The sequence below is a fragment of the Crinia signifera genome, chromosome 1, assembly GCF_055691185.1.
Source record: "Crinia signifera chromosome 1, ASM5569118v1, whole genome shotgun sequence".
NCBI classification, from domain to species: domain Eukaryota; kingdom Metazoa; phylum Chordata; class Amphibia; order Anura; family Myobatrachidae; genus Crinia; species Crinia signifera.
This window is the reverse complement of record NC_139217.1, coordinates 438,407,471-438,432,197: the sequence shown is the minus strand read 5'-3', so window position 1 is coordinate 438,432,197 and position 24,727 is coordinate 438,407,471.

Here is a 24,727-nt window from a genome sequence, read left to right as displayed (position 1 = left end):
GACACTGCTGGCCCGGGCGGAACGCAGGACCTTCCCCTGTAAATATTTGGACAGTTGGGAAGTATTCTTATATATAGATGTTAGTGTTCCAGGCACAAACTGTCTTTTCATTATTTTCACATTTACTTTTAAATTCCTGCCCTACAGTAAAGCTATTTCATGTGTATCACTGATGTTCTCCATACTTAATGTGGGAAACAGAAGAGTCACATCACCACTGACCTTGTGCAGCGCACTACAAAATACAGCTCTGACGTCATTCCCGGCTGCCTAAGCAACTGTTAATTTAGCCATAGAACTGAAATGTTCTCCATCCACAATGTGCTCCTACATCAAGAATACCATTTACTGTACAAAGCTTTAAAGCATTTTATCGGAAACAGTGTGCGTCTCCACCGTACAGACTGTGACACCAGCGTCCTCACTGACGTAGCAGAATTCACAGCAGTTAATATAACTGTATATTAAAATTACTATTGTCCTTTAGTGTATAACAAAAATATGTATAAAATACTGTGTAATGATATGGGAGAACAATATACAGACATGTCAAAATAATTAGATATGGATAATATCTTTATATATAAAATACAAGAAAATCTTAGCCCATAGAAATAAGTAGCAACTCATTGTGACTATAGCAGGTAAATGTGATGTACCAGCTCAGACACGCATATCTGCTGGCTATGGGGGAGATTCTCTAAACTAAAAATGCGGTGAAAACCCGTTATCAGGGTTTTTACCACATTTTGGGATGCTCTAAGCATGGCTTAAGCACGGGGGACCGCCAGGTTACCGCGACGGGGTGCATCGCCAGATAAATCTGGCGATGCCCCATAGAAGCCTATGGGCTTCTACCACGACCCACCGCTGCCCCGCACTGACCCACCGCCGCCCGCACCACCCCCCGCCGCCCCGCACCGACCCCCGCAGCCCCACATCGACCCCCCTTCACCTGTGTTCAGGTAGCACAGAGCTGTGCTGCCTGGACCTGTGACCTCCTCCTCCCTGCACTATGATCCTCTTCCGGGTGCAGGGAGGAGGAGAGCCCGGTGCAGCAGCAGCAGCGTCGGGTAAGGGAAGGAGGTGGGTGCCATCGGGACCCGATGGGACCCGCTCACTCACCGCAAACGACAGCTCTTAACGCAAGAGCTGTCCTTTGCCATAATTATCGCATATGTTAGAGCATATGCGATAATTATGTATGCGAAGGGGGCGGAGCTGGGCTGAGGATGTTAGAACATCCTGCACATTGTCTCCTTCAAATACAAAGAATAAAAATGTGCAATGCAATTTTTTTTGAAGGACTGCAAGTCCCAGGATAGACTGACATGGAGCCAAATGTGATAGGGGTTGAGAATCAGAAAGTGAGAGATTTTGGGAGAGTTTTCTCACTTTTTTTAGCAATCATTTACATGGCAAAATCCACCTGATTTACAGAAGAATGTTACCAGCAATGCCAGGTGACTCATACCGCAAGTTCAGTCCATAATCCTGCTATCACTGGCGGTGACACCTTCATGTATAAGCAGGCCCGCCGTCAGCACCGATGGGCCCCGGTTAAACAGGGAGGGGCGTGGACCAAAGGGAAGATCGTAGACTGAAGGGAGGGTTGTGGACCAAAGGGAGAGGCGTGGCCTCACCCCCCACCCCCACCCCCCCCCCCACCCCAAAAAAAAAAAAATTTGCGGAGGTGCTGGCCGCCGACTGGCGACCATGTCTGGCTGGTGGGAGACCCGCTCTGGGAGAGAGAAGACGGCCCCCAGCACACAGCACTGAGCTGAGTGGGGGAGAGAGGCTGTGCTGCAGCAGCAGCATGTCCTCTACTCCCATTGCCCAGCTCCCTAGAGTGGGAGAAGGGGAGCAGGCCCTGGGCCCCTCCGTCAGACCTGGGCCCAGATAAAAAGTACCACCCCCTCTCTCAACAGCCTTGTGTATATGGTGAAACCTTTATCCCTTACAATAGATCTACTCCTTAGAGCAGTGGTCAGGAAAGGGGGTTTAATTACCCCAAATGTGGTAAAAATGAAATTCCTGGGAGTACTGGACGGTCGCGGGGCTGAGACAGAGCCGGGAATGCATATGAATCTATATGTATGACTGGCTATGTCTCAGCAGCGTGACCGTCCATTACCCCCAGGAATTTAATTTCATTGCATATAGACTATATATATATATATATATATATATATATATATATATATATATATATAGATTCTATATACATGCCCGGCTGTGTGTGTGTTACAGTACTGTAGTGTACAAGGACCTGGCGCAGTGCAGTGCATCAGGCCCTTGTGTATAACATGCTTCCCTGCGTGATGCCCCAGGACCCTCCTCCAAGTCAGTAGAGTCGACTTGTTACTGGGCCGTCTCGGCAGTGCGCAGTCTGTGCTGCTGCTGCAGCACCACCGAGTCTCTTTGCCTGGTTATACGCTCCTGCCAAGGTATACCCATCTCTGCAGAGAAATCGATTGGATGCTGAAGACTGTATCCAAATTGCTCCGACATCAAAATGCCCCAATATTGATGCTCTCGTATCAAAATCATAATTTCTCCAAAACCTTAAGTTTTGAAGTTGAAGCTATCAAAGAAATTTGAAATAGATTCAATAAAATTTTGAATTCAAATAATTAATAATATATGATGTCCTTCCTTTCAAATCAAGGGGGTAATGTTGGCGTATCTAAATATATTTTGGGTAAAAGCTAAAAAATTCCCTAACCCCCTGCCTTAGAACATAGACTATGTGAAGCATCCAATACATCAGCTGTACATCTCCCCACAATCATCCACTGCATCACACGCCGTCTACTTGTCTCCAAGGTCATGCAAGGGTATATACAGATCTAGGGGAAATAGATCCAGCTGTGCTTCAAGGTGTTTAAGAAAACACAATTTTGTCACCTGCCACTGTAGGTGCGAGCAGAAGATTGGAAGCTGTACACCGCATGTGTTTTTTAGTTATTTTGAAATCTTCTAAAATATTATTTTCAAGCTAGATGTAAATGACATTTTGTTAAGTACAAAGACACTGCAATGGAAACATGTATATTTAAAGGATTCAGTACTGAATCCCGGCGGTTGGGATCCTGGCGTTCAGAATCCCGACGCTGGAATCCTGACAGCCGAAATGCCGACAAGGGGGGGACGTGGATTGCCCCCCCCCTTGCGGGCTCACTGCTCTCGCCACGCAGCGGGCCCGGTACCTCGCTACGCTCGGCACACTAATTTATTCTCCCTCCAGGGGTGTCGGGGACACCCACGGAAGGAGAATGTGTCGGGATTTCGTCGGTCGGGATTCCGGCGTCGGGATTCTGAACACCCGGGATCCCGACCGCCGGGATTTTAACTGCATCCCTTTTTAAATAATACAGCACATTATGACATTATTGGTTCTTTATGTTGCAAAATTGGCAATTTTGATTGGTTTACAACTCAACAGGCTATAGATGTTATTGTAAATATTTATACTTATACTTGTGACAATACAGTGTATCACTCATATCCCCGTGCACTGGGGGAACAGCATTAGTGCTACACTGGCTCATCTCTATTCTATAATTAGAATCTCAGTGACATCATGAGCTGTTCCATTCAGTGAGATGAGAATTGTCTGGCATGAGATATATACGCCTAGACCTACGAGTTCATAGATTTCTTTTTATTGCTCAGGAGTAATAAAGAAATAAACATTGCAAAAAAAATGGGAAACTACTTCTGACAGACGTGTGAATGTGGCACAGAGGGGCTGAATCCTTCGCTCACCTTTTGTATAAACACGACACGCTTGAGGACTGCAGGTTTCCTCTAGGTCATTACAGACAAAGTCATTTGCTTTGGAGCTTGACAGTAACTAGGAGCTTTGAAAATTCATTTTCCCAGTGTAAAAAAGCACTGTGTGAATAGTGTAAGTGATGCACACTGTCATAAACAAACAGGAGAGCAAAAAAGGCATAAATATACAGATTTTGGGGCTAATTCAGTGAGGTTTGCTGCTTAGCCGGCCCTTTAATGCTGAAGGCCGGGTGAGCGAATGCTCGCCCCAGGTGAGCCGGGGCTCAAGGGTCGGTCCTGGTTCCAAAACTACGAGGGACAAAATGACTAGGGGTCCCCCATATTTTGAGACCCTGCACTGGGCACAACCAGCCAGCAGGATAATGGAACAGCCGGGGGGGGGGGACATTTTACGCAAGTTCCCCCAGCCAAACCTTTATCCCTCTGACTGGTCAGCCCAGGCAGGGACCCTGGGGGAGTGGGGACCCCCACCAATGAAGGCCCCCACCTCCAGGATTAACCCAGCCTGGGGCTGTCTTGGTGCCCCAGGGTGGTGAGCACCGGGCTGATAGCATTGTAAAAAAATTGATTAAAACTATTATGTATTGTTGTGGAACTATAATTCCCAGCAAGCGTGCACCGAATGCAGGGGCTTGTAGAACCAAAGACCCAGCATGTGGGGCATTAAAGGGCCGCTGCTACTTGTAGTTCCACAACCGTACAAATAGTTAAATAAAAGACGGACACTTATGAAAAGTAAAGCTTTATTTCACACAACAAACATCCACTCATACTCACCTAGGGATTCCCTCGTTGGCCTGTCCTCTTCTCCATGTAGAATCCAATATGGGTTTCTGTGGAGAGAAATTATACTCACCCGCAGTTTTCTGTGCTTCTGTTGTCAGACATACATACATAATATGTTACATCAATGGTTATTTGCACTATCACCATCGATGGTGATTAGAGCGTAGCTTCTAATGAGAGGTGCGGGCGGTCCACCAGGCATAGGTGCTGATTTATGTTTTTGCTGATGGGTGCTCAAGCCAAAAATATAGAGGAGTGGCTTCCATGGGAAGGGGTGTGGCCACAAAATGATACCAATTTCTATTACGGAGCACAGTTGTCTCCAATATTCAAATTACAGCAACAGAGTTCCACATCCATAAATGCCCCCACAGTACAGGTACATAAATGCCCCCACAGTGCAGGTACATAAATGCCCCCACAGTACAGGTACATAAATGCCCCCACAGTACAGGTACATAAATGCCCCCACAGTGCAGGTACATAAATGCCCCCACAGTACAGGTACATAAATGCCCCCACAGTACAGGTACATAAATGCCCCCACAGTGCAGGTACATAAATGCCCCCACAGTGCAGGTACATAAATGCCCCCACAGTACAGGTACATAAATGCCCCCACAGTACAGGTACATAAATGCCCCCACAGTACAGGTACATAAATGCCCCGACAGTGCAGGTACATAAATGCCCCCACAGTGCAGGTACATAAATGCCCCCACAGTGCAGGTACATAAATGCCCCCACAGTACAGGTACATAAATGCCCCGACAGTGCAGGTACATAAATGCCCCCACAGTGCAGTTACTCCGCGGACAGAATACACTCTTCCCGGCATACTGTTTCCCAGGTGGCGGGTCCGGCAATGTGGGTGCTGCAGCCGCAAATTAGCAAGTTAATATGGCGGCCCAGTAGCAGGACTCGGGCCCGTGGGTGCTCATCAATGTCCGTGGGTGCTCGGGCCCTTGAGCACCCACAGAATCGGCACCTATGCCACCAGGGTTGCAGACACCGAAGAAGTGGGGTGAATGGTGCACAGTCTGCTGCACGGAGGGGAGCAGCAATTGGCATGTGTTCAGGCTTAGCATGCAGCGCACAGGGCAAGTTAGGAGCACAGAGGTGTTCGCCTTGTGAAAGGGGAGATCCAAGCTCCCCTCCACCAAACGCTGTTAAGCAGAGGCTTCTATAGCATCTTTGCCTACAAGTTTGGTGCAGAGAGAGACACACAAGCACTGCCAGGGCCGGATTTTTTGGGACCCGCCGGTCCCTAGGCGGGTGACTAGGTTGCCTAGTGGTAAATCTGTCCCTGGTCATCACCCTACTGTGTGGGTATAGTGGATACCTGTGTAATTTTAGTTTGTGTTGGATTGATTTTATAGGGTAGTGTTATTTTACTGGATTTCAGGCAGCTTTATGCTGTAGCTGTTCTTCCCTGCCACCATCATTTAATTGTATTTAGAGTATTTAACATCTATTTGCCCATTTGAATAAATAGCTGACAGTTTTTGCCATGTTGCTATTTTATTAAGGTACATGTTTATTATTACTGATGCATATACTGGGCAATCCTCAGCCGTTAGAAGGTTTATACAGTATTTTTGGTACTTGTGAGTTATCTGGGCGTCCGATTTTTTGATTGTATGCCTTAAGTTAAGGCATACAATCAGATGCGATGCGATGCGATATCGCATCGCATCGCATCGCATGCGACCATCGGATGCGATGACCCGATTTTTCCATAGGAATCAATGTTAAAATGGACTGAGTCCATTTTAACATAGAATTCAATGGGAAAAAGGGGTCCTTTTCATACCCCTACTATCCAAGTGGGCATGGAGTTGGATATAAACCTGTGGCGAGCGTAGCGAGCCACCGAGCCCGAAGCGTGGCGAGCGAAGCGAGCCCCGCGAGGGGACGGTATTCCGTGTCCCCTCGCGGGGCTCGCTACGCTCGCCACGCTTCGGGCTCGGTGGCTCGCTACGCTCGCCACAGGTTTATATCCAACTCCATGCCCACTTGGATAGTAGGGGTATGAAAAGGACCCCTTTTTCCCATTGAATTCCATGTTAAAATGGACTCAGTCCATTATAACATTGATTCCTATGGAAAAATCGGGTCATCGCATCGCATCGCATCCGATGGTCGCATGCGATGCGATGCGATGTCCCGATCCGACCCGATTTAAAAATCGGACGCCCGGATAACTCACAAGTACCGTATTTTTTTCTTTTAGAAAAACATTTTCCTTTTTCTCTCCCTATTTAAACCTGCCGATGAATAATCAACATGCCCAATTGACTGTCAATGAGGCCTTTTAGGCTTTACTGGCCTTTTAACTTAGAAGTTATATGTAATTTTCCCAGCATGCCGCAGGAGGAACTGTCAGCATGGTGTACATAAAGGATCAAAGGATTAATCATATTTATTCTCAAATACATTTTTAAATGTCATGTTTGCTAAGTCAAATGCACTGTTCCTAAATTCTAACAACAAGGATGTTATTCTTAGTAATGGAGATAAGTACAGTATTTTCTCTTGACAGGGCAATATTCCAAGTTCATTTGTGGTCTTCCATTGTTTCATGAGCATCTATTTATTACATATTATAATTGCAGAAAGGAAAACAAAATAATTCAAAGCCGTCGGAAACAAAGGTCACAAGGCCCTGGAACATACAGCATATTTAATTTTACCTACGTTTTTTTTTATGATAATTTAGTTAATTGGGGTGAAAGTTTATGCATAAATTATAGTCACAGACCCTTATAAAGATCTGATTTCAGTACAAATTTGTTTGGAAAATGGGCAAAACCATGTGCACTGCAGGTGGGGCAAATGTAACATATGCAGATAGAGTTAAATTTGGGTGGGGTGTGTTGAAATTGAAATGTAAATTGCAGTGTTAAAATAATGCAGCCAGTATTTACCCTGCACAGAAACAAATAAGGCGTCTAATGCATTATTGAGATGAACCTTTTCTTTCAACTTAAACCTTGATTACCCCTAGCAGTAAATCACACGGACGGGATGCGGTCATTTGGTCTACTGCATTATGGTCGACAGTCATTAGGTCGAATCCATTAGGTCGACATGCTAAAAGGTCGACATGACTCTAGGTCGACATGGGAAAAGGTCGACATGATTCTAGTTCGAAAGGTCATTAGTTCGACAGGTCATTAGTTCGACAAGGTCATTAGTTCGACATTGTCTATGTCGACATTCACAAGGTCGACATGGAGTTTTTCACTGTTTTTTGAGCCAACATGTGCCGACAGGCGGTATTTCATGCCCTACCATCCACTAGGGCATGGTGGGAGAATAAAATAGTGTGCCGAGCGTATCGAGGCACCGTGCCCGACGCATTGCGAGCGCAGCGAGCGATGCGAGGGGATGCAGTGCACTTTAAACTGTGTCCATGTCGACTGTGTTGACATTCAGGTAAAAAAACAGTGAAAAACCCCATGTCGACCTTGTGAATGTCGACATAGACAATGTCGAACTAATGACCTTGTCGAACTAATGACCTGTCGAACTAATGACCTTTCGACCTAGAATCACGTCGACCTTTTCCCATGTCGACCTAGAGTCATGTCGACCTTTTAGCATGTCGACCTAATGGATTCGACCTAATGACTTTCGACCATAATGCAATAGACCAAATGATCCCAACCCGTTTAAAAAGGTAAAGGGTATTTATTGTGGTATGACCCTATTGAAAGGGATGGCCTAGAGAGCGCTTGACGACCAGCCAGTCATAAAGTTAGCAATGGCGGCGACTGCAACGCCCCAACTTGTAACTGGGGCGAAGAAACCGCCCCCATTGAATTCAAAGCCAGCCTGCGCTGTGACTGTCTTGCCGCCCCTCCTAGGGCTGAATGAGGACAGTTCTAAAAGTGTCCTGCGTCCCCCCTCGGGGGCAGAACTCACCAGCCTTCCTGGCAGAGGGTGGCAATACCTCACAGTGACCACCTGTACTTCAAACTGGACTGCTGATCGAGAGCGCCCTCCCGCCAATTAAATTAAAATTGATGAGAGCCAAATTTGGTTGACGGCCAAAGGCCATGCGGTAGGTTAGCACAAGGGAGGGAGGGTGGGAATCCAGACTCAAGAGGAAGATGGATGCCTGACTACCTCTTATATACCTCCACCTAAGCTACCGCCCCTTCTACACCTGATTGGCTACCCCATCTGCACAGCACTTCTATGGGTAAGTGACACTCTGATTTCTATCTTTGTCATACCATCCCAAAATGCACCGACTCTTATATTCCCTCATGCCTAGGCAGCCCTCGCTCTCTCTTAACTCACCCAAATGTAACTCTCTCTGCACATGTTACATCTGCCCCACCTGCAGTGCACATGATTTTGCCCATTTTGAGAACAAATTTGTGCTGCGATCAGATCTGAATAAGGGCCACAATCAGTGGTAGCTCCTAACTGCAATGAACAAGTGGGCTACCAGTAGATCCTACTGCTATACCTACAGCCCACACCTGACCTTGCACCTCGAACTGCACATCTCTACTCATAGACATTCATTAAATAGTACATTCTTTCTTATTAGGAGCAAGTACTCATCGTTCACTATTATTATTATTATTATTATTATTATTTCAATATTATTATTTTTAAGCTTCCATCAGTGAGGAGTGCTATGTGAGTACACAGGGCCGGTGCAAGGCACCGGAGCGCCCCAGGCGAGTCGGGGTGGGGGCGCCCCGGTGCCGGGGGGGACCTGTCCTGCGGCGCTGTGTATTTAAATCTGGCGGCGGAGGCAGCGGGGGTCCCTGCAGTCCATTAGAAATCACGAGCGCTATCCGCCGGGCTATGCGGAAGCGCTTCTAGTGTGAAAACACTGGCAGCACGCTGATTGGCTGAGATCAGCGTGCGCCGTGCTGCCAGAGTTTTCACACTAGAAGCGCTTCCGCATAGCCCGGCGGATAGCGCTCGTGATTTCTAATGGACTGCAGGGACCCTCGCTGCCTCCGCCGCCAGATTTAAATACACAGCGCCGCAGGACAGGTACCCGGGCGGCACAAAATGCCGCCCTCCAGTGGCCGGCGCCCTAGGCAAATGCCTAGATTTGCCTAGTGGTGGCGCCGGCCCTGTGAGTACATCATTTAAATTCCATGACAAGAACCATTAATATGAAATAAAGACAAACATTTGGCAGAAAATATGTTAGATATTAAAATAAATTAAAATATGTATTAAACATACATTATGGTGGTAAAGAAAGGACTACCGGAAACAACCCAATCCAGGGCCGTAACTGGGGGGGCACGCGCCCCGGGCGCTGCATGGGGGGGGAGGGGCGCTGTCAGGGATGGGTAGCGGGGGTCCGGGGACGGGCGTAGCAGCAGCTGGAAGCAAGCTACGCTATTTGCCGGGCAGGAAGCAGATTTTGAAAAGACTTGCCGGACGCTGATTGGCTGAATTCTCTCTCTGGTGACCAAATGACTGCCTTGCCCCGGGCGCCGGAAAGCCTAGTTTCGGCCCTGCCCAATCCAACTATGCACTATAGCTGCTAACAACATGCAATGCAGGTAGATAGTTACCGCCCAAGGTGCACACAACACGAGTCGATAACTCCAACATAAGGCAACCACTCAACCTCCTTACTTGGCTATTCACCCAGTAGTATGATGACGCTGCCCCCATCATGGTGGCCTAGACAGATAACCAGTCATTGAAGGGGAACACACTCAAAATGAACAAATTGTACAAAATGTTTACACCTGAACTAATTACCTGCGTCTCCTACCACCTCAAATAGCCAATGAAAAAACAGGACCAAATCAATTGCACAGTGCGGAAGGATGGATGGATGAGAAGACAGGAACAGAGATTCTATTATCTAGTATGCAATAGCCTTAACTAGAAAAGTGTATAAAGACAGAATCCTAATAAAAATAGGACCATCTTCACTTCATCATATCCCAACAAGCCAGCAACTGCCCAAACATTCTTATCCAATCCTTCTGTCCCCCTAATTCCCTGTTACAGTGTGACCAGCACAGTGTGCCACAGCCTGAGGCTCCCACCTACTTTCCCACCAGCTTTCATGGTAACAAGACGGCTGCTATAATCTGATCTAATGTTATTTTAATTAATGAATCAATTATTATATTTGTATTATGACAGTCATCATCGTCACGTTGAAGATGATTGTTGATCTTTTCATTGGCCAGGCTCACAGAGTAATTGGCAGGGTTGTAGGTTGGTATTGTATTTTGTGTTGGGCATTTCATAAGGTTTTGTGCATTTTTCATTATACCCTGGCAGCACAAAACTGACTACACTAAGTGAAGCCCAGTGCGTTCAGTAAATGACACAATATCATCTGTAAGCTCAGCACTAAACAGCCAATGGCAAAATAATAAAAAGTGCAAGCTGCAAGGTCATTAATAAGCAACAGCCTCATCCCAGAAGCAGCCATTACAGTTACACTGTCCCATGCTTGTTGCATAAGATGTAATAGAAAGTGACATGAAGCCTACAAACGCTCAACTTAGATTGGTTCAAAACTGTCTACATGGCCCCCTAGATGTTCTCCTACGTGTGAACTAACGGTTGCCACTCAGGAGGAGTTTAAGAGAGAGAAGGCCCATATGCAGTGTGTGCATGCCCCCTTCTCTCTGGCAGTGCAGTAGACTTGCTTTGAGTTTACTCTGCATAGACAGGTCTCTGGGAACATGGCGTCCACACCTAGCTCCTGGGGACGTCTCTACTGCCATTTGCTTGGTCATTTTCTCTGCACTGCATTGCAGGGGCACTTGCCGACATGGGACTACATAGTCACTGGAGAGGAAACTAAGAATATGGGTGCAGGATGCGAAGTGCATGAACCCTCTCTGGACCCAGAGGCCTTGATGCACGGCAAACACTGCACCTATTCTAAATATACTAATGGCTACCCCCCGGTATTGCCCTTTCAGCTGTTAGAAAAGACGTGTACAACTCAGAACTGATCAAGTAAGTTGCATACAGTATGTATGCCATAACACATGAAGAGCTTCAAGATTGCCAGGGTCTCAAATGTGTACAAGTTTGAATCAGGCTAAAAGCGGCAATGTTTTAAAATGAATAAAATTTTAAAAACTCATTGAACTATCTGTCTACACTGAACACTGAGGTACTTCTCCTTGTGGAACTCACTGCAGTGCTTGTCTATTGTACTTTGCTCAGATAAGATGTTTTTGAAACCCGTGTAACTGTGTGTTACACTTTGTAGTGCAGTATCTGATCTGCTGTGGAAGGACAATGGTGGAGTTCTATGCTGATAGCCTGTGTTTGTTTTTATATCAATAACAGCTCATTTCAATAGTGAGAAACGAGCTCTGCAGGAACTCTGAGGACTCCCCTTCCTCACTCACCCACGCGCCCTCCAGTATACTTCACGTAGCCACAAAGAGAACAGTTATTTCTTGTGTAATGACCTCACATGCTCCAGTTGTCCACATGACCTTGCCGCATGCCTGTAGGAAATCCCTTTTAGTCATCGTAACCTTTGTTTGGCCTGTACAGCTGCATGATTAGATAACTGGATACCGTGATTTACAGCAATATATACTCAACCCTATATCTGCAAATAAAATAAGTCCTAAAACCATGCAATGAAGTATACATTTTATTTTATATAAAAGATACTGTACAACTTTGTTCCACGGGGCTGAAAAAACCCCTGTTACAGTAGCTTCACACAGTAAAGGCAGACATTTTGGGGGGGACTGAAACAATATGCATAAGAATGGTGCTTACCAGTTTGCTAGGAACCAATGGCATCGCCGAAACATTTGATGACCATTAACTATGAGGCACTGTTCCTACTCAAATAACAAGCTAAACTGCCTTCGGTTTTGATTTCTCCAACAAAATGGCCACCACCACAATTTGTGAACTACAGTTGCTCTTTAACGATTTTATCTGCACACATTTCTGCTCATTTTTATTACAGTATATCCCACTTATTATCAAGCTACCTTCCTGTAACATTGACCTACATTATTTCATTCATGTTTGCAGTTCTGCCGATAACTTCACCAGTATACCCGCTAGTCACATGATCTGTTGCTGTGCTATAGATTATGGGAAAGTCTTTCATCTGAATAGCTGATAGGTAGATGAGACGAGGCCTGCCTTTGGCACAAGTCTCTTTTCTCAAGTGGCACTTCTACACAGGCTTGAGAACTGAAAAAAAAATAGTGTATTTAAGAGGAGATGTGTCAAACCTTCTAAAGCTGGGTTATTCACCATGTGGCACTAGGGTTACCACCTCATCCCTTTAATTCCGGACACATATTAATTACACAGGTTCTGTGGCAGTTTAAAACCAGGCGAAATGGAGTCTTGAAGTCAGCCAGCGACAGAACCTGTGTAATTAATATGTGTCCGGAATTAAAGGGATGAGGTGGTAACCCTATATGGCACTCATGTTGCTGTGGAACTATACATCCCAGCAAACCTTACCCCAGTTTTAAAACTCCCTAATAGGAAATGCTTTTCTGATAACCCTGTCCATAACAAGTTCGTAATTACTATCTTTTAGAATGTTCTTGATGCTGATTGGATGCTATGGGCAGGGCCGGCATCATCACTAGGCAGCTTTAGGCATTTGCCTGGGGTCACTGAAGGGTGGCACTTGGGACCAGGTCCACCTCCCTCCTGTGGAGCCAGGAGAGCGGCGCCTGCAAAACCACTCGCCCCCCACAACTATCATCCCCCCTTGCACCGGCCCTGGCTATTGGGCAACTTCTACACTTATCTGCTGGCTCACTGTTTAGAAGATTTAATAAATGACCCACTTAATGGATTAATATCCTCCCATGTTGAGCTCTGAACCTACTACTTAATGCTGACAGCTTCAGGAGATGGACAGCTGGAGCTCTACAGTATCGGATGGCTGATAGATAATGTCTAGGTCAACAGTCAATTGGTTGTAGTCACATACACATGGTATACATGTCCAAAAGAAATTAAAAGAGTTTTTTTGTGGGGTTTTTTCTTCTACTTTTTGAACTTTTTCATACTTTACCATCCATGTGGACTGATTGTGAATGGTATCATGTGCCAAGTGCAGCGGTAGTGGAGCACGACACCCGGGGTGAAGCATGATGAGCAAAGCAAGCAATGCAAAGGGATGTGGTACTGAGGAGTCCAAGTGCTCAGGTATCGGCATTGACACCAATAAACTGAAAAACTTATGTTGATTTTTTTCATGTGTTGACCTTCTTCTGGTTCTGTCCTTGTCCGAGTCTACTTTTTGGTGTTGACCTGGAAATTGTCAACCTAATATACCGCACCCGATACTTACTTGTGTGGCTGGCTTCTAACTGATGGCATTATATAGATTTTTATGTGAACCTGATGATGGGGGCACTGCTCATTCTCAGGATCGGTTCTGTGCTTGCGCAGAAGGAGGGTCTCACGCAATTGCTCACATTACACAGTTAATCATGGTGCAGAATTTAGGGCATACCTCCCAACTGTCCCAAATACAATGGGACAGTCTCACTGTTTAAAGACTGTCCTGCTTTCTCTCCCGTGGATGGCAATGTCCTGCGGGGGGGGGGGCAGTTGGGGGGAGCTGGAGATTACTTTAGAGATGCGTGTGCTTCAGTGCAGGGAGGAAGCATGGAGCTGCCCAGTTGGTAGGGGAGCACTGGACACGCCGCCAAAAATAATGCAAATTGGGGTCACGGTACTAGGTTACACCCCCTATACCTGAGACCATGCCCACTGCCCGATTAGCCCCACACCTTTTTGGGACAGCTGTGCCTTTGGTGCGATTTAAATATTACAAAAGTTGTGATGTATGATTTAGGGGGTGGAGTACCGGCACTGCTGTACGAAATAGGGGCATGTTACACTTAATGATCCCAACTGACCGTTTCCTACAGGAAGTCTGAGTAAGCTTCAGCTTACACAGATGGCCTCAAGCTGCCACTGATGGTCATCCAATGATGCCACTTCAAACGCAGGACCCTGATCACAGATGTCTCCTATAGCATTAGCGAATGAGTTGTACAGCATTACACTGCAGCTCGATCTATTCAGTTCTCCAAACATACCTAAGCATTTTAAGGGAGGGTCTGTGATATCAGCCGGTCTCAGTTGCAGAGTTGTAGAAGTTGTAGATTTACTCACATTTGCACAGACTGGAGAAATCCTTCGATGGTTCGTGAATTGAGTATGGATGTGCGACAGGATAGCGGATAGTAATCCATTTGCAGATTTGCACAAGGCAGGCTTTCTGTCTGTCTTGGCGGCAGCAATATACTCGCAATTATCTGCAGATCAGCAATCAGGCCTGAATCAGGCCCAATGATCTAGTTCGATAAAGAAAGAGAATATTACTGGGAAATAAAAAAATGTGACGTTTCCCCTTTAATAGGTATTTATATGAAGCTCATCCTTGTAATAAGAATGTTTTGGAGAAGAGCAGAAAAGCTGCCAGCACCTGCACCTGACTGATGCAGGATATTTGGACAGGTGAGAACAGTCTGTGTGCTTTGGATGGAACATCAATGAAGTTTCAGGGAGAAGCAAATGCACATAAAGCCATCTGCGTTTAACAAAGGACATTCAGATCCGATTGTCACCATACAACATGCTCTGTTTTTAATACTGCAGTTTTCACATTTCAAATATACAGTATAACTGTTGCTACAACTATAAAATTAGATATATATTATGTATTTATCCAGAGCCGGCCCTAGCCTAAATGATGCCCTAGGCAAGATTTTGGCTGGTGCCCCCTAGCACCGCCACTAGTTCCGCCTCTGACCCTGCTCCCCTTTCCCAGCACCATCAACCCTCATCATAGCAGTCATCATTTTGGTGCTTCTACCCGCAATATTTTAAATAGAAACAGTGCACACATTCAGTGCGCAGCCTAAACAGGGGTGTGTTCTTGCTGGGAAGGGGCATGGCCACCCAATAATACCCCCAATTCAAATTATGCCACACAGTAGTGCAACTTTATTCACATTATATCATGGGATGGTGTCCCTTATTCACGTTACATCACACAGTAGTACCACTTTACCTTATATACATTACTCCTCACATTATTCCCATTATACCCTTTGAAAAAAATCCTGAGAAAAAGCAGTGTGTGCTGGGCAGAGGAGAAGAGCTGCAGCTGCTGCTGTCACTTAAGGGGAGGGGGCCCGGGGACCCCACTGGGCCCTTCCATCAGACTTTGGCCTGGGTAATTTGTACCCCCCTACCCCTTTTTCTCTGCACCCCTGATAATACCACACAGTAATGCCCCTTACACATGACACACATTATTAATGTCCTTATAACCATAATGCCCCTTACACATTATGCCAACCTTTATTAATGCCCTTCATACACATAATGACACACATAATGCCCAATACACATATGTTGCACATTATTAATGCCCTTATACACATGACACACATAATGCCTGTGACACATGTCGCACATAATTAATGCATTTATACATGACACACATAATGCCCCTTACACATATGCCGAACACTATTGCACAACCAACCCACCCTCAGACAGCACTCGCACAGCCGCTAACACTGTGACCTCTGCCTCTGCTTGGATATAGATGTTTCCTCATACATCTTGCCTCAATAGGCCATACAGCTCCTGGCCAGTTCTGCTAACGTTGGGTGCATTTTTTGCTGAAAATTCGTCTTATTTGCATTGTTATGACCAGCACACAAAACGAGCTTCCGATGATTAAAATGATATGCGGCTTGCCTTTATTCTGTGTGCGACTGTGGCTGTACCTGCATACGGAATACTATGTTACAGTGATTTCCATGAATACAATATTTCATATGCAGATACAGCCTCACTCACACACAGAATACAGGCATTCCAAATGCACTAGGCAACTGCCTAGTTTGCCTATGCCTAAGGCCGGCTCTGTATTTATCTATTAATTACCAGTTTCTTAAATAGAACAGGAAATACTGTTGCAATGTATGTTTATTAAAGTTATACTTTCATTGTGCGCCTTTTTTGTGTTTGAATATTTGTTTGGTTGTAGAACCACACGCAGGGCCATTGCGACCGGGGTGTGGGGGTGCCCCGCGGCTCACCGGAGGGGGGGCTGATGCAGGATCCGCCGCCGAGTCTGGGGGTGGGGTGGGAGCTTGATGTTACCGCTGGCTCCGGGGGGGGGGGGGAGCTTTATGTAGCCGCTGAGTCCGGGGGTGATGCAGCCGCCGACGACTTGTAGTTCCACCGCTAAATACAATATTTATTATCATTTTTTCACAAAAGCTATCAACTTGACCCCCCACTGCCCAGGGGTGCCGGAGATGGCCCCAGATTTTAGCCCTGGCTCTTGGGTGCCCTGGGGGGACCCCACCTGCAGGGACCAATATTAAAATGTTCCCCAGCTGTGGCATTACTTAACTGAATAGTGGAGCCCGGTGCTGGTTTTAAAAATACGGGACCCCTACATCTTATGTCTCCCATAGTTTTCAAACCAGGACCTGGTCTAGAGCCTAATGCTGATTCTTTAAATACAGGGGGACCCTAGTCAAATTTTCCCCTGTATTTTTAGAACCAGAATCATCTCAAAGAGCACAGGGTTGGAAAAAACAAAACAAAATTATTTTACCCATAGAGGCAATGCACAGATCTCACTGATACGTGCAATGCTTTTGGATCAGCCATGTTTGGCTGCTGATAGACTCGGCAGTCAAATACAAATGACTTTATCAGCAAATTTGAATCCTGAGATCTTAGCAGCTTAGTAAGTAAGCTGCATTTTCGATCAAAATACAGACCCAATCCTGTTTGTAACAAGCCGACTTGTTGATCGTCCAAAAGGGCTGACCTAAGTAAATTGCCCCCATTGGGCAAAGATTAGAGGTAGATAAAGTGAAAAAAAAAATTCCAACTAATCAGCTTCTGTCATTTTCAAAGCTGTGTATGATAATCTCCCCTTACAGATATGCATATGTGTGTGGATGTTCACTACTTGTTTCATTTAAAAAAGTTATAATTTAGACACAATCTATAAATAAATAACAAATATTTAAAAACTTCAAATAAAGAAAAATACTTTATACAATTTTTGTTATGTTTTGCATCTGTAATACTGAGATTATGATTATGTGAAATTAGCAGCACTTGCAATGTATGTCCATTTATACTAGCCTTAACATTCATTTACAACATTTATTATGAATTTTTCTACGTTAATTTAGCTGGCCTTTTATATGTCTTACTTTGCATTGGATTGAAGGCTTACATTCATTTTGAATGTTTTAATTCCTTTGCCACTCTAGCTTATTATTACTTTGGAATGTTTCAAAAACATTAGGTTTAATAGTTTCAGTTTTGTATATTTTTTAAATTTTAATTTTTAATTTGCAGTATTTAGCTGTAACTTTGTGGTTCGTAATATTTTTGATTCAATAATATGAATGTGTGATCATTTCTGATTTATTTTTATATTTTATTTTTGCTTCGGGTTGATTTGTCTGTGTTGTTTAACCCTTTTTGATGATGCTTTCAAAGTGCTGAGAAACATACATTCATAGTCTGTAGCTGTAAAAATATCTACATCTACTAAATAACTAGCCATGAGAATAGTTACTAGTGAGGGATCTGGAACTCTTCATTCTAAAAATTATAAAGAATTTTTTGTGGCGAATTTGACTTTAGATTTTTAAGAGAAACCATAAAAAAATAATGAAGATCTTTCTGTTCTTGATGTCTTTCCTATTGTTCCTGGTGTCAGCTTTTACTGACTTTCGTTACTACTAAAATGTTGGAATACTAGAATGTTAAGTGCAGAAAGATGGTCATTATGGAGTGGCTTGTTACCATGGAGACAGCAGAACAAGAATCTTGTACTGAATGCAAATGGATGACTCAAGCTGTCGCTCATAGCATAAAAATCGTTTGCAAGGGGTGGGGGTGGGGGGAGAGCTTACTGGTAATAATCATACTGTTGCTATTGTTAGGAGGCAAATAAAAATATATTGAAAACCCGTTTGTGTAGTTTCAAAATGTAAAAATAAGGGAGAGTGGATTTGAAAAATGAAACGGTTATGTTTTTTGTTTTTTTTCTGTGTCCTGTGTCCATGAAAACATAGATAAAATAACATTCTAGTAACTATATTGTAATTGTACCAGAATCCATATTAGTGAAGTGAAGGATGATATACATGAGATCATTTGTCCTTTATGGTATGGTAGACCAGTGATTTTCAACCTTTTTACCTTGCAGCACACTAAATAAGATTTTGGAATTGCCAAGGCACACCATTAGATCCCCACAGGGTAAAACACCTTGGCCCCCACAGGAAAGAAAAGTGTGGTATGGGAGTGTTAGGCGTATGGTATGGGAGTGTTGGGGGTATGTTATAGGAGTGTTAGGGGTGTGGTATGGGAGTGTTGTGGGTATGGTAGTGTTGGGGGTATAGTATGGGAGTGTTGGAGGTATGTTATAAGAGTGTTAGGGGTATGGTATAGGACTATTGGGGGTTTGTTATGGTAGTATTGAGGGTATGGTATGGGAGTGTTAGGGGTATGGTATAGGAGTGTTGGGGGTATGTTATAGGAGTGTGAGGGGTATGGGTACTTGTTTCCTAGAACGGCCACACCGATTTTGATCGGGTCGGAAAAATCGCGTCGATCGCATCGCATGCGACCAAATCGTATGCGATGCTACTGACGCGATGGACCCGATTTTTACATTGATTCAAATGTGAATAGGGTCCCTGGGACCCTATTTTACATTGGATTCAATGTAAAATTGTCCCCAGACCCCAATTTTAACCCCCCTGATGGCTCAAATGCCCCCATTCATACCCCTACTATCCACGTCGGCGTGGCGCTGAGAATATAAAGTGTGGCGAGCTCAGCGAGCCACCGAGCCCGAAGCGTGGCGAGCGCAGCGAGCCCCACGAGGGGATGCGCATAACTTCACAGGTATACGCATCCCCTCACGGGGCTCGCTGCACTCGCCACGACCGACGCGATCAACGCGATTTTGCCTTTGCCGGCAAAATGGACCTGATTTCAAAGGAAATCAGGTCCATCGCGTTAGTCGTGTACCTTAACTTAAGGTACACGAATCCTAACGATTGTGGCCGTTCTAGGAAACAAGTACCGGGGTATGTTATTGTAGTATTGAGGGTATGTATGAGAGTGTTAGGGGTATGGTATGGGAGTGTTGGGGGTATAGTATGGGAGTGTTGGGGGTATGTTATAAGAGTGTTAGGGATATGTTATGGGAGTGTTGGGGGGTATGTTATGGTAGTATTGAGGGTATGGTATGGGAGTGTTAGGGGTATGGTATAGGAGTGTTGGGGGTATGGTATGGGAGTGTGAGGGGTATGGTATGGGAGTGTTGGGGGTATGGTATGGGAGTGTGAGGGGTATGGTATAGGAGTGTTGGGGGTATGGTATGGGAGTGTTAGGGATATGTTATGGGAGTGTTGTGGGGTATGTTATGGGAGTGTTGGGGGTATAGTATAGGAGTGTTGGGGGGTATGTTATAAGAGAGTTAGGGGTATGGTATGGGAGTGTTGAGGGTATGGTATGAGAGTGTTAGGGGTATGGTATGGGAGTGTTAGGGGTATGGTATAGGAGTGTTAAGGGTATGGGAGTGTTGAGGGTATGGTATGAGAGTGTTGGGGGTATGGTATGGGAGTGTTGGGGGGTATGTTATGGGAGTATTGTGGGTATGGTATGGGAGTGTTAGGGATATGTTATAAGAGTGTTAGGGATATGTTAGGGGGGTGTTGGGGGGTATGGTATGGGAGTGTTAGGGATATGTTATGGGAGTGTTGGTGTTATGGTATGGGAGTATTGTGGGTATGGTATGGGAGTGTTGAGGATATGTTATGGTTGCTCTTTGGTAGTCTGGTATAGCATGCAGCGAGTAAGGAGGCAGAGCCACCAGAGAGGAGATGAGGCACCAGGGGTCTATACCACTCCATGAATCCACTACTGCGTGTAGTTACAGTAATAGTGATGACAGCTACATCTGGAACAAAACAGTGGGGCACGTGATACATACACATGGAGATGTGCGTTCAGCCCTTCTACTTGCTAAATAGTTGCATTCTGAATGTGCCTGCATACTTATTTGAACCAGATTTTATTTGTTAATGTCCAGTACATTGCCCTAGACATAGACTCTTTTTCCTGTATTACCATGAGTGACAGCTGTCATCTTTCATTAGGTAAAACCATATATTTGTATTTTCCATTTTGATCATGTTTCTTCCATCATTCTGTGAGCCAATGGCACACGGAGACTACTTATCCACCTTACCGACTTCGTTTTTTTCTTAGTATCGGTTTTGCTTCTTCTTAGTGGCAGTAATTAATAGTTGGCAAAGTCACATTGATCTCCCTAATGCTGCTTTGATGAAGCTTGGCCATTTTCGCCTTGCATTAATTAGTTCTTGGCTTACTTTTGTCATTATTAATAACGGGCTCAGGATGACTGCTGCAGCCGCTGCTGCAGATATGTCCTTATTTCTGTGTGTGTACGTTGTATGGGTTATGGGGACATCATGTGGATCCCCCTGATCTGGAAATCCTGTCCCTGGCAAGGAAGGAAGCTGCTCGGTTGTGTAAGTGTGTGAATAATATATATCTTTTCTTTGTGCTTCCTATAGCATTTCATATATGGAAGCCCACTAAAGGCTCACGCTGAGGAAGACAGAGGTTCTGTTATAGTTTCACATCATGGGATATCCTGCTACACATGTCGTTATTAGGGCTCATCTGCAACTTGCATGTTACACTTTTATCTGAGATTTCTTTATCTAGATCAGCGGTTGGGTGACCAACTCATCCCTTTAATCCGGGACACATATTAATTACACAGGTTCTGTGGCTGGCTTTCACCTGGTTTTAAACTTCCACACCTCAAGACTCCATTTCACCTGGTTTTAAACTGCCACAGAACCTGTGTAACTAATATGTGTTCCGGATTAAAGGGATGAGTTGGTAACCCTAATCAGCGGTTCCCAAGATTTATTCTCTCCCATACCCCTTGATTAGGCTTTTCATTTATGAGTACCTTCTTACGAGTGGAGTGGAAGTAACGATATGCGTATAATAATGTGTGTCGTTATCTAAAGGAGTAGCGGAGGAGTAGCGCGCGGTCACGAATCAGGTCCCTCTGCTGTCTGTGTACTGTCTCCTGGGTTCCCGCTGATGCCTGTTTGATTAATGCAGCTACTTTCTCCACCCGTGTCAGCAGGGCCGGCGCCACCACTAGGCAGAGCTAGGCATTTGCCTAGGGCGCCGGCCACTAGAGGGCGGTAATGAGCCGCCTAGGAGAGGTACCATAGAGGTACCATAGAAAGCTGGGAGCAGGACAGGTAAGACAGTGGGCTTCCCTCTCCCTCCCCCCATCCCACCCGTGAATCAACGCTATCCTCCCCCCCCCCCCTGGACACGGAGGCTGCAGGCACCCATCGCAGTATAGCCCGCACACCCCCCGGAGCACAGGCGCCCGTTGCAGTATCGCCTGCAATCCCCCCCCCCCCCCCCCGAAGCGCCGGCTGCAGTATCGCCCGGACCTGGGCGGCGGGCGGAGGATTTGCCTGGGGCGGGGGGGAGGCTTGCACCGGCCCTGCGTGTCAGCATGGGACAGATGACCATTGATGTCTGAGGGCAGCGCTGGTAGCTTCCAGTAGATTTCTGGTTGGGCATAAGCAAAAGAAGATGCTGATGATGCTGCAACTGGAACCTGGAAGTGACACAACGTGGTTCATCTCGATGGCAACGGGAGACTTCTTCCGCCATCAGGAGACTTCTTAATCCTTTTCCGCCATTATTAATATTACACTCAAGTACCCTCAACCAGTCTGCAGATTACCTTAGGTTGGCAAAAACCGATCTACTGTAGATGCAATTATTAGGAAGAAGCCTCTGGGCCTAAGTTGATTTATACACCAGCAATTTTGTAGCCTATGGACTTGCTAATCATCACCTATGAGGCAGCAGCTAGGAGAAGCATATACTGTATACATCCATTGGGACCACCACAAAGTCTTCAGCAACAGGGCCGGTGCATACTGTACATAGGGCCTGCACAGAAACAAGTAACATTGATTCCCTGGGGGAGTTTATGGTCACACACACACTGCTGGAGCCTTAGGGACACATTTCTCTATTATTCTGGTCCATGCACTCCCATGCAAATTCACATGGGAGTACAATGTTTTTGTTTTGCACATGCACATTTCCGCGCATGTGCATGCATTGTGTGCGAGCAGCCACGGTGGCGCGACGGCGGGCCAGAGAGTTCGCCCATGGAAACGCCCAGCGTTTCATGGGCGTTCCCATGAAAACATTGAGCGTTCTCATCGGATCACCAGATCATCTGCCCGCCCTCTCCTTGCACAGACACCTGAGAGAGTCTTAATCGTGCGTGTACTCACCACATCATTTGATGGTCGGCGACAATAGACCGCAAATTAATGTTTATGCAAAACATCCATTTGTAGCTGTGCAGGCAAATTCGCCCTGCAAAGGGGGACGGGAGGCAATGCGAGTGGCAGGTTGGAAAAAAAGACACGCAGTGCTCGAACTTCGCAACGCTGCGTGTCAACCAGAATAAGGTCCATTATACGTTCAAAAATCATCGCCAGCATATAAAATATAAATATAAAATAGGGCCCCCACAAATTAGTTGCCTGGGACCCCAAATACTTTATTAGATTTTTAAACAGTAAATGATGTCAAATATAAAGGTCTTTGGTGATAAATGATTTGTTGATTGTTTAACGTTGAATGTTCTCAGCAATAGGTTCCGAACTGTGTGAATAAGTCTTGTGAGAGGCTAATATGATGCTGCAGAATATCCCCAGACAGATGTCACACCTTCCCGAGCGGCGTCACATAGCAGATTATGCCACTGTGAGGATGAGACGGCATTTTTCTCTATTATTGTGGTCAGCTCACTGCTGGCTCAGCTTGTGTAATGTTTTATAGAACCTGAGCTTTTCTCTGGTTTAGTTATTGATAATTTGACAGATCTTTACTATTTTGATTATACAAAGTTTATTTTGTGTACGTCATGTGGGGAAATGCTTAACCACAGTTCATTATTAACATACATGTAGCAAATACTGTAAAGATGGTGATTGGACGTTACTACGGGAAACTACAGGAAATGATTAGAAATGAATTATGAGAAATTACTATATTATTATAAATGACTATTTAATGAACAGTTAGAAGTTATTGGGCAAATTCGTCACCGTCCCCAATGTTTGGGGGTTTGCTCATGCGTGAATATGCGCATACGCAAACCCCGGGGGCGAATGGCTTTGGCGAATTTCACACTCTCCTAGCCATTCGCTCTGGGAGGGGTAGATTGGGATGGGGGGGTTGGGTGGGGGGTGAGTAAGGGGCGGCAGAAGGGTAACGCCCAAAATGTTATGGGCATGTCCGTAAAAATGCTGGGCATTCCCCTTCTAACGCAGGCGTGTCGATGCCTTCTTGTGGTGGGAAGTTGACGTCAACGCTGCCCTGATTTCGAATATCTATAGGTCTTAACTGACTTTTATTAGAGAACACAGACTGCACCTGGCTCACTGACATGACCTGAGGTGGTGCTGAGGAGGCTACGGTCCTACAGATATGCTCCACTTTTGTTATACTCCTGTACTTTTCTCTATATAATGAACTGAAAAAAGTCCTATAATTAGTATTCTATTAATTGATGTTCTCCCATGACATTGGTTCATCTCATACAGCTAATGCAATCTCAGAAACAGAAATTTATTTATTTCACCTTTTTCTGCACCAGGGGAGTCGCTGACCCAGATAAATAGAGTGTCAGTGGTACTGACATCCTAAACCCCTTTAAATCGATGTATTTATTAATGATTTAAAAAGTGTTAAATGTTATACACCATATATCATCAGCATGGGCACAGACAGTTTTCAATTTGCAACAGAAAGAAAAATGCATTTATTAACATTTATTAACTGTTAACCTGCTCATTTTTAATAGATATATGATAAATGAATGTAAAAAGTAAGCAAAATCGTGGAATAATTATATTCAGATCATTAATCATTAATGAGGAACATATTACCAAAATTACCAAAAATCTCAGAATGAAATTATTTTCAAATGACCTTGAGAATTTCTCCAATG